Genomic DNA, 17,952 nt, shown 5'->3' on the forward strand with positions numbered 1-17,952 from the left:
ATCTCATAGGCTTCTATCCATTCAGGTAATAAATTCTTTCTCTCGGACTGAAGGGAATAACCAAACTATTTCCTTCCTGGGAAGAGAGTTTCAGCTTTGGAAAATAAGAACGCCACACAAACAGAAATGGACTGAGCTTCCATTTACAGAATTTTTAAAAAGACAGTTTCCAGGCAGCCTTTTTCTAATCAAGCAAGTAAGCTCTGGAAAGTGGGAAATGGTTCTGGCACAGAGCCCTTTAATTTTGTACCACTATTCTGAAGAATAATCTCACTTGTTGTTTTGGGGCTGGGAGGTAACCTTTGGAGTGATACGCCATACGTAGCCCAAGGCTGACTTTTTTCTCAAGCACACGATCCAAGTGGTGAGTTGTATGTTCACAGGTCCATCAGCATTTCATTGGAAGAAATCTGGTAACTAAGAACACAGGCCCAGTCCTTCTTTGGACTACAGCAACACGGAGGAGCTGCAACTCAGACTGCAGAGTTTTACAGTGTGTGCAAACCATAGTTGTTTTCACAAACCAGAAACGTGGAAGAAATCTACAGGCTCCATTTCTTTCAGTCATCCTTGATCACAACCCAGTAATCCCTCAGAGACTACTGTCTGGCCGCCTAGGGAAGAAAAGAAACTTCATGTTCCCTTTTTCCGTAACTATGCCTTCCATCCTAGGTGAAGTCACCCCTGGGATTTCTTAATCCTCTGAAGAAAGATCACAGCTCTGAGGATGCTCAGGCACTTCATATAAACCTCAGCAACAGAAACACATCGAGCAAGTGGAAGTGTGGCTGCGAGAGGAGGAACTGCTGTCTGTCCTTCATCACATCCAGGCTGTTTCTTAGATCATTACTTGAAGAACATTCCCCACCAATGAGAATAATGTATATCCTCACATAGTGAAACCAGCCCCAAAGAGGAGCTCTGACTTTCAGAGGAGTATTTTCTAACCTGAACTTTGGAACTCAAGCTAGCGTTCAATCTGTTGAGTCCAGAAATTCAATTCACATTTCCTTGTTAATTCCAACACATTAATAAGTAATTATTTAGATTAAAAATCCATCCTCAGGATGCACTTCAGAATGGAAAGCTGCTGATATAAATGAGGTGAAGAAAACTAATTCTCTTCCTTTCTATCACATATTGAAATAGTCCAGCTTTGCACCAGAGATTAATTCCACAGTACTTAAGACCATGTCAAGACATGGTTTAAAACTCTGCCGAGACATTTGAGAAACACGGAACATTGAACTCTTTCTATCCTACGCAGAAAGAGATCGGTTTTCACCTTGTTTTCTTACATAAATTTTTTTTCCTTGGTTTACAAGTTACGACATTCTTTTGACTTTACCTCTGGTTGGCAGTTCACTTAGTATGAGACTGCCAAACCGAACCAGGTACTCACATTGCATCTATGAGTCAGCATCCAGAGAATGCAGCTGGAAAAAAAAGCAATTAAAAAAGGCAGATTCTCACATTTGAGTATCTAAGCTACTTTGAATGTCTTTTGGAGATTTAATCTATAAACAGGAGGAACAGACTCTTTTTTTTTTAATTTTTTTTATTAAAGGGGAAAATACATTAGACTGGGACTTTTATCCTGAGAAAAATGTCTATTTAATCAAATTCATGAGCTGACAAAAGGTTAATAGCAAATTCCACGTGGAATTTCCATGGCCAACCACTTCTGTCTGCCATCACAGATCTTTTAAGTTTTAATATACTTACCCTCACACAGTTATCCCTTTGAGGCAGGGTAGTAATTACATCTGAGTTTCCCAGTGTCTCACAAGTCTAAGAACAGAACTCTGGCATTGTTTGTTCTGTGACAGTAATTTCTTCACAAGAACATTTTTTTTTCACATTATACAGTTATTTTGCCTTCAGCCCCACAGCACTGATTAAGCCAGACCTTGTTTACAGTTTATTCATCAGAATTGCTGGAACTGAGGCACAAGAATAATTGTTCAGCCTGAACTGAAGAAAAACATCAGTCAGAACCAGATCACAGGAACCTTGCCTTCCATATACAGATCTTACCTTCAAATCAGAACCCTTGCCATGTCAAAGAAAGACATATTCTAATAAGATGCCCACTCATGGATAATATTACTAAATAAAAGAGATGATTGCTACCTGAAGAGCCTGTTAGCATTACTGTACATAGAAAAAATACGAGAAATAAAGGGCATTTGGGGAGACAGCAGATATGTAAGAGAGACTGGCTCTAGTCCTATATGCTCTATGAACTCAGCATATACTGATATACTGTCTGATTGGTACCTCAAGGCGCTCCCAAAACAATTGGATTGTGACATTTTTCTGGTATTGAGCAGCAGGAAGGGTAGGGAACAACAAGGGCTGCTCCAAAAGTGATGCCTCCTACTTTAATATGTTGGCCCATGATGTCAGAGGCAGATGGTTGGTACGATGGCAGTAGAGGGTGAAGCTTTCCACCAGTATTTTGCTGCATTTTGTTGCTGTGTGAGAGATGGCAGCAGAGGGACAGTCTGACAAAATGGCATCGGATAAGGAAGTGCCTAAAGTGTGTCACTGAATTCATCCATACAGAAAAGTGACATCCATTGACACCTGGTGAGTGTTTATGGAGACCAACCAGTGGATGTGAGCACAGTGAGGAGGTGGGTGGTGCCTTTCAGCAGACGTGACAGCAACAGTGGGTCACCTCTGCTGGTGCAGATTTCTGTGATTGCAGCATGCAGCTCTTGTTCATCACTGGTAAAAAGTATAGCTAATGGTGGAGACTATGTTGGAAAAGAAGTGCTTTATAGCTGAGAATTTTCTTTATCAAACACTCTTATTGTGTTCTTTGTGTATGTTATATTTTCTGTGAAAATAAAGAGGAGGCATTACTTTTGGAGCGACCTATGCGGCCCAAGGCAATTCCTATTCACTCAGTGCAGCTCTAGCAAACCAAAACGTTGGACATCCATGGTATATGGCATAGGCAAATCACTTTTTGTTTTGTCTGTACTTGCTGCAGCATGTGCTTTGGCTAAGGCCCCGTGTTATTAGCCATGAAACATCCTACAAGTCTTATTTGCTGTCATTCTGGTTTTTATGTACTTGTCTAGGAAAGTTGCATCATTATATTTACTGCTGAAATACAATCTAGTATAAATCTGCAAGACTAATGCCTGTTTTCTTTCACTTACAGAGTGTACCACCACAAAGCGGCTGTTAGCATCATCCCTTGAAGAAGAGAATTAAGGCTGGAACACTGTGCCTGCATTAAGTATTTTGGGATTGTGTGAGGCTTTTTTAAACTTCAGTATCCATCATAATCTCAATCACCAAGCCAACCATCAGGCCAAAAAGAAAAGCAAAACAGCAAAGTAAAAAGGAATTGATGACTGCAGTAATATTTTTTGTACAAGAAATCAGAATCTCAGTGGAATATCAGGGATGTGTTCAGGAAATGGGTTGTTCCAGAGAACCTTGAAGTATTTCCTTCTGATTTGCAGTCTTCTGTGTCAATGCAGTAACAAACTTACACAGGAGAAAATGTTTAGAGCAATATAGAAGAAGGCAGTTTGGTTGTCACGAAGAAATACAAATAAATGAGGAATACATGTGCAGTAACAGGGAGTAACTAAATCTGAAAGCCTTTCTTTACAAAAGAGGTGTCCCAGATATAAGGGAATATGTCCAAATTCACTGACAAGCCAGTGCAGAAATTAAAGGGAAAAAGCAACCACACTGAGATTTTAAAGAGAAAAGGTTGTAGCACTTCAGTCAGAAATGCTAGTAAAAAGCATGAGTTTTTACAATCATGAAATCTTTGGAAAAACAGGAATGAAAATCAGTTGTAATCACATAATCCAATATGCCCTGGAGTCTAATATTAGAAAAAGTCAAGCCATGTTATAAGAATTCAAAAACTCAGACCAATAGTATGTAAAAGAAATCTAGGTGCTTGTAGTTTGCTTTTAGTTCTCACTGCTCTGGTCAGTTAAATAATCACAGAATCACAGAATCATAGAATGACCTGGGTTGAAAAGGAGGAAAAGGATCACAATGATCACGTAGTTTCTACCCCTCTGCCACGTGCAGGGTCGCCAACCAATAGACAAGGCTGCCCAGAGCCACATGGCAAGAAAATGGCAAGTAATGGCAAGAAAAGAATCTTCACCAAGGTGAGCCTGTGTTACCCATAATGGTAATTGGTCCAGAAATCCCTGCTAGTAAGCTGCAGGGGGTGGAATACAGCAAAAATAAACATGCTGCCAAATTTAAGCAAAGCTGCATCTCTGAAGGAAGATCTAATGATGTATGACATGAGAACATCTCCATGTCTTCTGTGAAACTATTTTATGGGGAGAACAACATATGGAGATCCCCACCCCCATATCCCACTTCTTAAAGTGGCAGCTCAGTGATGGGTCTTCATTGAGCAGTATGCCTGGTGTTGTCTTATTGTCCTAGAAGTGCTGCTTCCTCACAGAACATGAAACTCAGCCTGGAAAGAGAATACAAGTGTCAGTCATACTATCACTGACACTGACAAAAGAAATCCCACCTGTGAGCCCAGCTGCACCAAGAGAAGAGCATACAGAAAAATGTGCCCAAATGGGGAGATGCATTATATATTATATATACACAAACCAAGTCCTGAAAACCACCAATCAAAACTCAAGGATTTTTTCTATCAGATCATTTCAGTGTGGCTTTGGTCTATTATTTCTAAGAATTGAAGTCTGCTCTTTCCTCTAGGTCAGTACTGGCAAAAAAGATACATATCTTTATACCTCAGCTCTTTATAAAGCTGTTAACAGCAGCCATTCAGCACTGTAAACACCAAATTCCTCTCTCTCACATCTCAAAAGAGCTTGTGATCAATTCTAGGAAGCAGAGAGAAGAAAATCCTGTGTTTTCATTGCAGTATTTGTGAATTAATTTACAATGAGTGCATTGTGTTACTGTGAGGATGTCAGGAGAGATTTCAAAAGCAAAATATGGCAGTGCATTTTAAATTGATTGGGAGAAATATATTCAATACTGCTCTGAGAATACATTAGAAAAGTCAGAAAAGCTGGAACCATAAATGTCAAGTACTGTTCTGCAGTCTTAATATTCACTGCAGAGCTGAAAGACTTAATAACACAGAAGCATCTTACGTTTGGTGTTTGAACTGAAGAACAACAGTCAGAGCTGCTGTGGTGTAGCAGGCTGGACTAAGAGCATCAACAGTAAGTAGCCAGAAACAAAATGAGGAACAGGGCTAGACCAAGAATTTCTTCTGCAGTTACCAAATGATCAACAAGGAGACGTCTGGGTCAAAAGGCATGCTGGCCAAGTGCAGCTCATATTTACACCAGATTTATGCCAGCCAAAGAGAGTATTATGGCTCCTATTTCCAAGCAGCATTCGCAGCCCCCAGGATGGAAATGGTTCAAATCCTCTGCTCCCACTGCAGTTGCTCCCACTGCAGTTGCTGGAAACTTTATCCGTGTAACTGTATCCATGCAACCAATTATAAAATTAGACTTCCAAACCAAGATTTCCTTTGGACTATTTGGGCAGTGCTTAGCTGACAAACTGTGCTACCTTCAGAAGTTCTACATATTTGAATAAACACATTGAAAGTAATAAATACACTATCGCAGCAAACTCTAAAAGGATAGACTACTGAAATCCTACTGTAGTGGCAAGAAGAAATGTGTTCCTTCATACAGTTGCCCCGTGTTCTACTAATCGGGAAGACTCACTGACACATCAAATCAAAGCAGAGTCATGGAAAAGGTCTTTAAATCATGACAAACATGAGAAGATTCTGTGAAAAATTCTGAGCAATTCTATGATTCTATAAGATACAGAATGGGGAGGAAAAAAAGCTCTAGATGAACCACGTATCTTTGATTAGATATGTATGGTCTCTTGTGTGCAGAAGCAGAATTTGTTTCACATTTTTTCAGCTCTCAGAGGAAGGACAACTTAGAGTGACAAAGTATTTGTACAATTTCTGCAGGGGAATTGCTTTCTTTGTGGCCATTCTCAGCAGTAACTGCTGATTGTTGAGGCTGAATGTCTTCTATCAGACCTCAAAGGAGTCCTTTTTCTCTCACCTGTAGGAATGTGCTTCCCATAAGGGCCAGAGATCTTCGTGGCTATAGTCTTGAAACTGTGTCTGCTTTCCTCTGCTATGCAGGGCCAAAAAGGCATTGCTCTGCCTAGGTCTAAGGAACAACCACATCAGTGGTAGCACCATAATTCTCTTACTTAATTCCCTTATTCCCTAATATCCCCTTATTCTCCAATAGAGAGAACTTCAGCCATAGGCCTATGGAATTAAGAAGAAGTGAACTGCTCAGCAACGCTCATGTTTGAGAAGGCACCATGTTGAGACCACAACTGACTTGAGAATCTTCACTGAGCCTCATGAAGAATGGAATATAAATTGACTGCAGGTGTCAGAAATGGAAATCACCTGTACACATCTCATCAAGCAATGCTCGGTTTTTCTACTGGAAGCATTGTACAAAACAAACCAATATCCTAACACTCTTCTGAAGTACTGCACTGCAGATAGATTTTGTCCCAGCTTGACATTCTACTAATTATCTAATCTTCCAAAAACATAACTGCATGAATCCCTGAACTAGGAATTTTAACAAGCAGGCAGAGATTAACAACTCATGACTTATTTCCAGAAACAATAAAGTAACTAAAAAAAAAAAAAAAATACAGCTTCTTTCTCTCCTTCTTTCTTTCTTTCTCACTTTCTTTCTCCCTTTCTTTCCTCTCTTTCTCTCTTTATTTTGTTCTCCCTTTCTGTCTTTCTTTTTTTTTTTTCTTTCCTGCATGATTGTGCAGGAAAAAAAAGCAGGCAGAAAACAGCCACTTCAATTTCTGGATTATGTAGAAGCTGGGAATCTAAATGTTGCAAATAAACTAATTTATTTCCAGTCATTTTATTTCAACAGTTAGCAGAATTCTGATTTACTGACAAAAGCAGTTATCCCTACAGTTATTCTTCTTGATAGAAAATGCATTACTTACCTTTGCAATATAGTGCACGGAGTTTAATATAATGCTACTGAAGCAGAGGGCACCTGCAAATGAACCAGATGTTGTTAGAACATTATGATGACTGAGCAGCTTACTGTTGCAGGGCTCTATTGAACTGTTATCAGTTGGACAGAACATCTGGTGCTGGGAATTCGTCAGCCATTCTTCATCAACACTTTCTAACAGGCTGCTCTGGGGGTGACTGTGAATGCCAATTGGTTTTCCCTAGATTCCATGGAAATGACAACAGGTACATGAACTATAAACGAGGAAGAAAAACATTGCAGGTCTATGAACAAAGTAAAAAAGAAAGGCAAACACAACGATTGTTGGAGGCAGGAAAGAGACAGGTTAAAATAATAAACCAATTTCATATGTTTTAATATCAGAAAATCTAAACTTATATGAGAATATGCAAACTCATTGTATTACCTCCTCTTCGCAAATTACAGCTCCACAAGCAGCAATATAGAAGCATCCCCATTATGGCATACTTGGAATACTCATTTATTTTTACCTCTGTAAAACTTTTATTACTGCAGTCTATCCTGGCAGCCTCATAATCGCTGCCTTAGCAAATAGGCCAGCACCATTTGCACCTCTGCACAATATGGAAAACAAGCAAGAGGTAATTCTCGTAATTCTCCTTCTGAGTACGCTCATGTCCTTGAGCAGTGAATTCCTTTCTTGCCCTCTCCAGTAATTAAAGAGGGCATCAGAATTGTATCTGTGCCCACTTTTGACTGGAAGAGCAGCATTACCTTTTCTTCAGCCATTTGGCAAACTGCCCTGTAGAATGCAAAGGTTGTGCTACAGGGACTCCACTCACAAACCGATCCCGCATAATTGATGATTGAAGCTTCCATTGCTAATCATTAACCATGTCTGGGAATTCTGGTCTGCTTCAGTGCTCCCTGTCAGGGGAAATCAGACTTTTAATGTTGAAAGTCATTTCTTTATTTAATAATTGATGCTCCTACATCACTACTTCCTCCTAAATTAATAGCACCTGCACTGCCTAACAGAAGAAGTTTTTTAAAACACAGCTAACCAAGTACAGAAACAGCCAGCAGAGTCCTCAAAACTGAAAAATACTAAGTGAGACCAGATCAACTGCTGCAGTGATTTGTTCGGCCCATGCAGCAGAATAGGAATAACAACAAAACTTCCCAAAAGAAAAAAAAAAGCTTCAGAAATCCAAACTACTTAATAGGAGAATTGTGAAAGCTTATGGGAAGCTGTGCTCCATGTTGGAAAGGATATCTTCCCTCTTCTTTCTGATTGAACTCAATTTCATCTTTTCTAACGTTATCAGTTTTCAGCTCCACACACTGCACTCTACATTTCTTTTTGGAAGTTTTGTACATGCCACATGGACTAACCCTTCTACTTTTAGCAGTGAACTGCTACTGCTGATCTGTGCTGATCCAAAGGGCTGATCATCAAAGTCTGACCTACACCTTTTTTGACATGTCAGTGCTAACAGACCTGTAAGAACAGCAGCACAGCACAGAGTACAGCTACAAAGCCCCAGATCAGGTAGGCATACAGTCCCGAATTCACCTCTGAAGTTATCTGCTATGGAAACTATATTTGGAGTACTTCCTAATGCTCGATTTTAACATTGTGTGACAGGCATACAATGACCTGTCACATCCTCCAGGGTATCATCTCTTTTACAGTCAAGAAGTGTTTAAAAATACTTCATCTAATTCTGTGCAGAGTCTGTGCACAGAGTCCGTGCGAAGCCTTTGTAATTCTGTGCTCCTGCCTTTTTTTGTTAACCAGAACTTCGTACTGAAAGCTCACTGAAATCACCCCAGTACTTTCTTCAGTGAGCCAGCATATCTCATTCCTACCAGTACAATTATGAATTATGAGCTTGGTTATTCTGTATCAATTTTATGCTGGACCACTGACACAGATCCATGAATCAAAACTAATTTTTAAACAGAATTTCTGACTGTTTTGCTGTCCCTCATTTTATCATATGCCTTTGCACAAAAGCAAATTTCCTAGAACCTTATTTTTCATTCTTTCCATTCCTGTTTTCCTCCCTACCAGTGTTCAGCACATCAATAGATTTTTCTACATCTATATTCTATAAGCAGGATTTTTTTTCCTATCTGTTGTTTCTCAGTCAGAACTATGAGTGCACAGACTTTCATCACTTTTTCATCTCAATCCCTTTTCATTTAGCTGCAGAAAGCTTACATAATGTAGAGATTCTAACAGTGCCCTCCTCCTTTAGTAGAGTAATACCATGACCAAAACTTCCTACTGGGGTTTTAGGGCAGTCGTATTCCATTTTTGGATGACTGCATGTTCCCAAATGGTCGATTTTATTTAGAGTGGTTCTGCTTTAAGATCACTTCCCACATTTTTTAGAACACCTTTTCCATGAGTGGTTGTTAAACAAGTAAATCAGTTACCCTGTGCTTTTGCCACTTCCTTTTACCATCTCAAAGGCCAAACACTACTATTCAGCTGCAAAACCAATGAATTCATTGCACTTCCAAATCTGTAGATTTAGTCAGGTGTTTTTTCAGTTCAGGAAAGGGATTTTCCTTAGGCACATACGGTGCTCTCTGCTAACCAGTTTTGCATTAATAATGAGAGCTCCAGATGTGTCTTCAAATGTAAGCAGAAGGCAAGGATCACCTCCCTCAACCTGATGGCGTTGCTTTGCACAGAATATTAGCTTTCAGTGTGACAAGGGCATATTGCTGGCTCACATATTTGACATTCTTTAAGCTGTTGTAATTTAAGTTCAATTCCACTTCAGCATTCATAAATAGTTCCTTTGCCAGTTTAGCTTTGCAGCCCTTGGCCTATCTGTAGCACAGGTCTCCACATGTCCATCAGCTGACTCTTTCCTCAGTATCTAGCTTCTGGCATACTTTGGCTAGTTGACTTTCCACTCCATGTCCAGGACTTGCATCATTTCCAGGATAATCTGTTTCCTTCACTTTTATTTGGCTTGGTTGTCTTAGTTAGGCTGTTAAAATGTGCTTTCACCCTAGTCATCTGTTTGTGTTACAGTACTGAATGAGCTCTCCTTATAGCTTTTCCTCTAAGCTGGGACATCCTGGCCTGTGCCCAAATGGCCTTCTGCCTAAGCTGTCTTACCATGACAGAGAAGAATTTTCTAACTATGCTTTTGAGCTTGCACAGACATTTTGCAGTTACTGTTACAATAAAATGGTTCAACAGAATGTCATTTTTTCTGTTTATTACAGGAATAAAAGCATAGTGACCATTGTATAATGAATGTATGTTGACTATTTGTTCAGCAGAACGTAGCTTGCTAGTACCGAGGTTACCTCCCTTACCAGAAAAGAAGAAAAGTTGAAATCATGAAAAATCTAGGTGACAGTATATGTTTGATGCTGCTGCTGCTTTATAAGCACCTAAACCTTCTTGAATACAAGGGATGAAGAGAAACAAAGGCAGTTTCCTGGTCCACAGCAAACACATTACCAGCAATTTTCTAACCCATTCTCTACACTTCTAAATATAGATTGATTCTTTCTTTTGAGTTTGTTCCTTTCTTCACAACAGTTTATGTTATATACACTAGATACCCTCCAGAAAGGTATGCTAACTACTGAACTCCATTACATCTTCTTCTATCTGGTGTGAATTGAATGTTTAACTGTCTTTTATAACTATTTTACATGACAGACAATGATTTAATAAAGTTTGTCTGTTCTTTAATCTCATGTACATAATTGTTTAATAAATGTACAAAAGAATAGATGCCTTTCTATCTCTTCTGATTTGTCAAATAAACATTATTTTTTTACATTGATATTTCTCAAGCACAGCATCAAATCTTCTTTAAATGTACAAACAAACGCCACGTGTTTCTAAGATGCTTCACATAAAATTTTTGCTTTCCAGCAAAATCCTGTGCTGCTGAACTCAACATAGGTGTTTTGTTGCATCCAAAGTATCAAATCTATCTTAAGGGAAGCAATGATAAAATCAGTGTATCACCAATCACACAGGTTATCTGTCTTTTGGAGCGGCAACCTCAGTCAAGCAAACCCAAGCACAGTAATCCTGCTGATTGATGCTAACAGCTTGTTTAAAAGAACATGACAGCTACTTCATACTTCGCTTAATATCTTCTAACACACAGAAGTCTCAGCTTCACAAGGGTGTGGTGCAGCAGAACCTGACTCCAGATGCGTTGAATTCATAAGGTAATTGATACATCATCAGGGAATGACTGACAATCTTATCTGGAGCATCAGATTTTGATGAAATTCAGTGGCAGTTGGTTTGACTGATTAAGCACAGCTTCACCTATGCTTGCATTTCAATTTTCCACATGCATGAATCTGAGAGCATTCCATTCTGTCAGACTAAAGTCTATATTCTAGCAGCTGTATCTCTTCCAGGACACCTCTCTACATGTCTGGTATGTAAAGTCACTTAATTTTCCACACGGCAATCCAGTAAGGATCTGGATCTACTGAAGAAAGTTCAGAGAATAGGGGTAGAAAAAAGGCAATCAGAATTTACTGAAAGAAAGGGGAAAAAAATTGAGCTTCTTTCTTCAGAGAGGGAAAAATAAGTTATACTGACGTTTCAATAAGTTGAAGTACATTGGCTTTTTGAAAACATAAGAGATAGCCAGAAAAAGATAATCTCCATGCATGCTGTTAGTAAAACCAGTATCAGTGTGTTACATTACAGCAATAGAGATTTCAGCATCAGAAGTGAAAATCTCCCTATCAGTATGGATAATTTACAAAGGAGGAGTTGAGGTTCACAGGCGGGTCCATGTGAATCTCCCAAAGTTCAGTAAAGCCAAGTGCAATATCCTGCACCTAGACTGAGGCAATTTCAAGCACAAATAAAAGTTTGGGGATGAGTGGATTGGGAGCAGCCCTGTGGAGAACAACGTGGGGGTACTGGTTGATGGGAGACTCAGCGTGATTTGGCAATGTATGCCTGCAGCCCAGAAAGCAACAATATTCTGGGCTTCATCAAAAGAAGCGTGGCCAGCAGTCAAGGGAGGTGATTCTCCCTGTAAGTTTGGCTCCTGTGAAACCCCACCTGCAGTGCTGTGTTTAGTTCAGGGGCTCTCAACATAAGAGGGACATGGACCTGTTGGAATGGGGCCAGAGGAGGTTGTGAGCATGATCAAAGGGCTAGAGAACCTCTTCTGTGAAGGCAGGCTAGGAGAGCTGGGATTGTACAGCCTGGGGGAGGCTCCACAGAGAACTTATAGTTGCCTTCCAGTACTCAAAGAGTGCCTGCAGAAAAGCTAGGGAGGGACTCTTTATCAGAGAGTGCAGTGGTAGGACAAGAGATAACAACTTTAAACTGAAAGAGGGTAGATTTGGATTCAATATCAGGAAGAAGTTTTTCACTGTGAGGATGGTGAGGCACTGAAACAAGTTGTTCAGAGAAACTGTGGATGTCCCATTCCTGGGAAGTGTTCAAAGGCAAGTTGGTGGGGCTCTGGGCAACCTGGTCTACTAGAAGCTGTCCCTGACCATGGCAGGGGGATTGGAACTTTAAAGGACTCTCACAACCCAAGCCATTCTATCATTCTGTGAAGCAAAGGAATTAGTTTTTAATAAAAGTTGTTGGGAGGATTTGTTGGGTAGGCATCTTTTAGAATAAGAAATACTCACTTCAGGTATACCTAAATCTTCTTTCTCTTCTGCTTCTTTCCAAATACATTTTTTATGATCTAATCCTCCCTTCAGGTTAAGAGATGCAGCTCTCTCCATTTCAGAAGGCACTTAGACATCTGCCTATGAATTCTGATGTATTTCCAACATTAACATTTTCAAATAATAAAAAAGCATTTCAGTTGATGATTCATTGTTTGGTGTTTAAATCATAGATTTTTCTATGGCTCTGAAGTGCAAATACAGCCTCTCTTATATGTTACTTTTTTACTTTCTTTTTTTTCTCTTTCTCTAGATATCTCCATTGATTGGGTTGAAAAAGATAGCTATGGAGTGGTAGCTAATGACTCTATTTTGCTATATATATATATATCAAATTGAGTAAGGGTTGCGTGGCAATTAGATTTTAACAGTCAAGCCACAAGATTTTGATTATTCTCATGGTATTTCTTATGCTTATCTGGCTTGCCAGATTCTTTTGATGCACAAGATTCAGATATATCCCTACTGAAATTCTTTTGAGGGATAATACTGATAGAAAAATGAATAACTGTTTATGGACTTTTTTGATATAAAAATTCCAAACTGCCAACACTAAGGCTGCAATGATGTATTTTTCTAGTTCACTTGGTAACATTTCATTAACATAACAATTTGCTCTAGCCACTGAAATGATTGTTGTAAAGTGCCATCAGCCACTAGCTCTATCATAGAATCATAGAATAGCCTGGATTAAAAAGGACCACAGTGATCCCCTAGTTTCAACACCCCTGCTACATGCAGGGTCGCCAGCCACCAGACCAGGCTGCCCAGAGCCACATCCAGCCTGGCCTTGAATGCCTCCAGGCATGGGGCATCCACAGCCTCCTTGGGCAACCTGTTCAGTGCGTCACCACCTTCTGGGTGAAAAACTTCCTCCTACTATCTAACCTAAACCTCCCGTCTTAATTCAGAACCATTCCCCCTTGTCCTACCACTATCCACCCTCATAAACAGCCGTTCCCCCTCCTGTTTATACGCTCCCTTCAAGTATTGGAAGGCCACTATGAGGTCTCCCCAGAGCCTTCTTTTCTCCAAGCTAAACAAGCCCAGTTCCCTCACCCTTTCCTAATAGGAGAGGTGCTCCAGCCCTCTGATCATCTCAGTGCCCTCCTCTGGACCCACTCCAAGAGCTCCACGTCCTTCCTGTACAGGGGGCCCCAGCCCGGGATGCAGTGCTGCAGATGGGGCCTCACAAGAGCCGAGCAGAGGGGCACAATCACCTCCCTGTCCCTGCTGGCCACCCCTTTTTTAATGCAGCCCAGAATACAGCTGGCCTTCCAGGCTGCAAGTGCACACTGCTGGTTTACGTCCAGCTTCTCATCCACCAGGACCCCCAAGTCCTTCTCCGCAGGGCTGCTTTCAAGGAGATCTTCCCCCAGTTTGCATAAATACCTGGGATTGCCCCGACCCAAGCGTAGCACCTGCACTTGGCCTTACTGAACCTCATTAGGTTCTCATGGACCCACTTCTCCAGGCTGTCCAGGTCCCTCTGGATGGCTTCACTTCCTTCCAATGTATTGACTGCACTGCTCAGCTCGGTGTCATCTGCAAACTTGCTGAGAATGCACTCGATGCCATCATCTATGTCACTGATGAATGTAAGTCAAAGTGTACTTTTGCTAAAGGGCAGAAGAATGCTCCGTTATGGAAAAGAGTGCGTTCTGCTGTACCTTACACAGCTGATCCCACTGTTTCAGTCCTCCTACAATTACAGTTTTCTGAATACTCAGTAATTTAACACTCCTAATACCCTGCCTCTTCAACAATGGAAGCTACCTGAGTTCTCTGCTTCTCTTAATATTATGGAAGTAGAGTGGAAGATTACATGATTAAGTCCTACCTTTTTCCAGTGTCTGAGGCCACTGAAAATCTAAGAAAAACTGCATTAATAATTTTTTTTTTTTTTACATGAGATAATGAACTTGGAACAAGTACTCACACATCTTAAGCAACGGAAGACACCTATTTAGAAGTGCATGGAGTGAAATGCAAACTGTTAAAGATTTGTTATAGATTCTGATCCAATGAATTGCACCAATTAGTCAAGGATTGATTTTCCAGGGCAAGCAGGTCTACGGAGCATTTTTCCTGAGACATCAATATATTATTGCTTATTCAGTGAGTGATGAAGCTTACTTCCCTGACAGAGCATTACTGGTCTAGCAGGAAACACATCTCGCCTGTTCTCTCTGATATGGAGAAGGGCCATAAGCAGTGGACAAATGCGACAAATGCAATCCCTAATGGCACTGCCATTATCAGATTATCCCTGGTTATTGGGTTGCTCATGTATGTCTCTTGCACAAGTGACTGGAAAAAAAAATGCTTCAGACTAACCTGTGTGCTCCTTTCTAACAGCACACTTCTGTTTTCCTGGCAGAATTCCCCTGCTTTGACACTGTATTTATCAAACCAATAGAAAGACAGAGCCCATCTCCTTGCACATTCACTCCCTCTCACCTCTCTCCCCAAAAGTCACATAAATTTATGTCACCTACTCTTAGAAGTCTTCAGAAATGATAATAAGCCCTCCCTGTGAGTAGTCTGCTCCTGTTTTTCACTCATGAGCTGCCAAATAAAGCCATACCAGGTCAGCTCAAGGGTCCTTGCAGTCCAGGATTTTACTTCCACCAGCTATAAACAGAAGAATGGAATAAAAAGACAAACACACGATAGTAATTCTTCAGACCACATTCACTGGCTGTGATGAATTCTGGCTTAGGAAGTCACAGAGCCAGCGTTCTTCTGTATATACAACCTAAAATTCACCTGTAAGGGATAGATTCTATGCAGAGAAAAGAAAGTCTATAATGAAGAATTATACAGTCTCATTGTACAAGATTCAGTCTTGTAATGCATATCATAGTGAATATCAGCTAAAAGTCTTCCAAGTTAATCAATTTAGTTTCAGATTTTATCCCACTTCACCTATCCCCAGCATTATCCCTTCCTTTACATGGCCTCTGATAGACTTCAGTGTGCTGAATCCAGGAAAACGTTCAACTTCTACTTTTTGGAAATTCGGCTGTCAGCAGTAAACTGAGAGTAAATTAGAAGTTTTTATAATGGGACTCACTTCAAAATATCTCAGTTCTCCTTTGCTTCAGAAACGGTAATCTAAAAGCAGTACACAAATAAAACAGGTGACAAAGGCATAAAAAATCACGTTGCATTTATTAGAAATACCCCTTGAGTGCCTTTTAAAAATGGTTATTTAATTAACATTGATCTCATGTCTTCATCTTGAGGATGAGCATCTCATTCAACTCATGATTTTCTTTTTTATTTTGATTTGCCTGATTAATCTCTGCCTCTTGTAAAGATGAACCACTTCAGATGGCTTTATTCCGCATCAAACAAGAAGCTAGAATGTCTCAGATAGGTTAGGCCACCCATCAGCATATTTCTTTAGCTTCAGAATAAAGATCTGTGTGTGTCAAGAGCAGCTTTTTTGAAGCATCTCTGCAATGGACTCTTGAAAGTGTTAAAGTGGTATCACAGTTTTACTTGTTAGCAAGTGAATGGACAGCTGATGCAACTGAAGACACCGTAATGGAATACTACCAATTTAGCACAGTTGGCCTACTGTTAATTTACTAAATGTATTACCTTGGCATGAAAAATAGTAAATACAATGGACTCAGTATAGATACTAATTCATTTTCAAATCTGGGCTCATGAGATCTGTGTGAGGACCTTTGAGTAGAGGCATACACAACATAGGCAATTGCTTAAATTGCTGATTCACTTAAACTGCCAGAAGAGAAATTTTAAAAAATAACAACACTTTTTCACTTTGCAAAATCACAGAATCACAGAATCACAGAACTGTAGGGGTTGGAAGGGACCTCCAGAGATCATCGAGTCCAACCCCCTGCCAAAGCAGGTTCCCTACACCAGGTAGCACAGGTAGGCATCCAGGCAGGTCTTGAACATCTCCAGAGAAGGAGACTCCACCACCTCCCTGGGCAGCCTGTTCCAGTGCTCCGTCACCCTCACTGTAAAGAAGTTCTTGCGCACATTTGTGCAGAACTTCCTATGCTGCAGTTTCCGGCCATTTCCCCTTGTCCTGTCTCCAATCACCACTGAAAACAGTCCGGTCTCGCCATTCAGCTCCCCACACCTCAGATATTTATAGACCTGGATCAGATCCCCTCTCAGTCTTCTTTTCTCAAGGCTGAACAGACCCAGTTCACTCAGCCTTTCAATAATATAAAAATATACAAGTGAATGAAATATCAGTCCAAATTTTGGAATGCTCTGGGCTGAGAGATGATATCCAAATCAAGTTATAAAGTGGGTTCTGAAAAGTTGCTTAACCTGTTTTCTATGTTTTGTCTTTCTTTCCTTTCTACGATCATGCCAGTCCCCAACTCTTCACATGAAAGGGGCTCAATCCCAAACAGCCTTTAATAGCTGTGCAAGACACAGGGAGCTGCACAGTGAAAATGCAGCAAATCTGTTGATGTCCTATGCGTGCAAGATTGATGCACTAGACTGCAAAGCCCTGCAAGCCTCAAAGACAGTGTTGGCTGCACCACCAGTTTGTCACTGCAGAGGGATATTCCCCCAGAGTAGCTCATACATGCACTAACAATACGATGACTGTTCTTTCTCCCACCCTGAGAGGAAAGAAGAGCCGTGTCATAATGAATTATACTTCCAACAAAAACAAACACACCAAGACAGCATCTTTGGCATTCCAGTTACAGAAAAAGCACACAGCATACCAAGTATCAATATTCAAGTCAGATAAGCATATCTGTCTTGGGTTTATTTAAGCTCATTGTCAGTTCTGCTCTCTGCACTTCTGTGAGCTCACTGCTACCATACTGTTTTTCTACCCTCCTCTGTCTGACAATATCAATCAAACGTGCAGTAGAGGATTACTTGTTCTGAAGATTTTCCCTTACACTCTTTTTAAGCCTAAGAAGGGATGGCCAGACCTTAGGAATCCCTGCTTCAAATTATCCAGTTTACATTAAACAAACTAGCAGTAAGGTTCTGGACATGCCCTTCAGCAACAGACACTGCTGAGGAAAGGACTGTGTCCGTTTCAGACTGTGAAAACAGATCTCAGATCCTCAGTCTCTCATGAACAAAATCGTCATCATCTGCTACAGCCCCTGTATGCATAAACAATGCATAGCAATGCATTTCAGATGACAACTATAACAAGCATAAATGTTATGCAAGAAAAGGATGTTGGCAGCATGATATACTATTTTTGAAA

Source organism: Tetrao urogallus (genome assembly GCF_951394365.1).
Source record: "Tetrao urogallus genome assembly, chromosome: 1".
Classification (NCBI taxonomy): Eukaryota; Metazoa; Chordata; class Aves; order Galliformes; family Phasianidae; genus Tetrao; species Tetrao urogallus.